Source organism: Zerene cesonia, chromosome 3, assembly GCF_012273895.1.
Source record: "Zerene cesonia ecotype Mississippi chromosome 3, Zerene_cesonia_1.1, whole genome shotgun sequence".
Lineage (NCBI taxonomy): Eukaryota > Metazoa > Arthropoda > Insecta > Lepidoptera > Pieridae > Zerene > Zerene cesonia.
Window position 1 is genome coordinate 7,613,970 of NC_052104.1, and position 2,278 is coordinate 7,616,247.

At 35.5% G+C, this 2,278-nt stretch overlaps 1 long non-coding RNA gene across 1 annotated transcript; it reads right to left on the reverse strand.

The window, feature by feature from the left end:
• Window positions 1-947: 947 nt before the first annotated feature.
• LOC119838384 lies at window positions 948-1,807 on the reverse strand. Its single transcript, XR_005288193.1, has 2 exons — window positions 1,631-1,807; window positions 948-1,000 (listed from the first exon to the last, which is right to left on the reverse strand). It is a non-coding gene; the product is annotated as an uncharacterized LOC119838384 (long non-coding RNA).
• Window positions 1,808-2,278: the final 471 nt, after the last annotated feature.

The following is a 2,278-nucleotide window of genomic DNA, read 5'->3' on the forward strand; positions in this document are numbered from 1 at the left end:
TGATCTACCAAGTTTATTGAGCATTAAAAGTAGCATCTATTAAACGTTTGGTATATAATACAGATGAAAATAATTAAAAAACGTTCGGATAAAGATTATCAAAAATATTTTTTTGGTACAAATTAAAACTAATGATCCTTCTACTTCAATTACAAAACCTTAAGCTTAACAAATTATTTAACTACGGTAACCCATAAACACTTTTAATTAAAATAAATAAAAATCAACACTTAAAACGTGTTTAAACTATGCATGACTAAAATAAAAAGAAACCTATAAAGTGTCAATATATCTTAATATTTAAATTAACATATTATATTATTTACAACTGAAGCTGATTTCCGTTTTTTTTATTGTCATAGTAGGCAACTGAGCTGGTGGTTCGAGAGCCTCTGTAAATGCGTTCCTCATTAAGGAACATAGGAAGGGTGGGGAAAAAGGGGGAAAAGTATCGGCTCCTCCACTCAACGAACGAAAGACTAGTCTTAAATACTAGTATTTCACGCCGATAATGGGAGGGGTGTGGTACCTTCCCCGGTGCGAGCTGGGCCAATTGGTAACGAAGCGTGCTCGACTCTCACATCTATAACAGGGTGGTAAATAATCCTTACCCATGGCTTACACAATACAGTCATGGGTATTGGTGAATATTTTATTTTTATTATGTTGTATGGATACTACAACTAGCTGCAAATTCTTCTAAGCTTTGATATAATCGCCTTTTAGTTTAATTGTGATACATAAATATTAATCTATTATAGTACTTACTCTAAAAAATTTTTGGTTTTAACATCACGCGTGAATTACCTAAAATTACATGCATATTTCTCATAATCTTTGCTTCCTTGGCTTCATAAACTATTTCTCTGGTCAAAGAAGACTATTAGTACATGCTCTACAGCTTTTTCTTCGAATTAGATGCGATTTTAAGGGCGACATTATTTTTAATAAAATCTGGGCTGCATTCGTGCGGTCTCCCTTTACATATGGAAGTTCTGTTCTGTAAGAGAAACCAAAATGTATTTAAGTTTATGCCTTGTTATATATTAAAGCTAAAATGTTTATTTGATAATCTCAGGAACTACAAATCGAATTCGAATTTGAATTGTGATTTCCTTTTGAATTGGACCATTTATGTTTTTTTTTTTTTATGTCACAGTCGGCAATGGAGCTGGTGGGACGCCTGATGGTAAGCGCTACCACCGCCCATGAACATTTGTAGAGGCGTTAAGTCGATTACAGACCTTACGCCTCTACAAATGGATTGCCGACTTTAAATTGGGAAGGGATTAAGAAAGGATTGGCGAGAGGAATAAAGGAAAGGACTGGGAAGGGGAAGGAAAAGGATATGGGCCTCCGGCTCCCCCACTCACCGAACGAAACACAGCAGAATGCTATTTCACGCCGGTCTTCTGTGGGGGTGTGGTACTTCCCCGGTGCGAGCTGGCCCAATTCGTGCCGAAGCGTGCTCGACTACCACATGCAGAAATTTATGTAGGTAATATTACAGCCCCTCACGGTCTATTACAGAATAGCGCCAAAAAATATTTCGAAAATGGGAAATATCTTCCTTTTGAAAGCATAAGGTGGCGCGGGCCACCTAGTATACGACAATTGATGAAAAAATTACCTCATCAAGTGTAAGACTTCCAGGACACATGAGATGTTTATGCAACGAACATATCCACCGCGAAGATTTATTCTTGTAGGTCTTATGTTTGTAATATTGATAGCCGGCGTAGAGGAGAATCGTTCCGCCTTTCCGTTTGATAAAATTCATGTCACTGTCTATATCACTTATGTTGCAATATCCTGTGAACAAAGATATCTATTAAAATCGAATTAATCGAAATAATAAATTTATTAAAGTATCGATATCTTACCGTACGTTTATTCATTTCTACATGAAAGATTATCTACGACCCCCTTTGGTTGCCAGTCCAAATTTTACATGGGACCAAATGACAACTATTTGGTATCAATAACATAAAGAATCGTTTGAAAACCCACGGTGTTATTGAGTAACAAAACAAAAAAAATATAAGTTGATTTGAAAACTGCTTCGTTTTTGGGACGGCGGTTAAATATGACAAGGTTAATAAATATTACCTATATGCCCTTTATTAAATGCCATGTATATATGCCACGAATTACTTGGAATTCCAATTTTAAAAACAATTAGGTGTACTTCAAGTAACGGACCTAAAATCTGTTATAAATTTGATTTTAAGCTTAACTGCATACGAAATGAAAGGCTCGCGGCATATTTTATAATTTT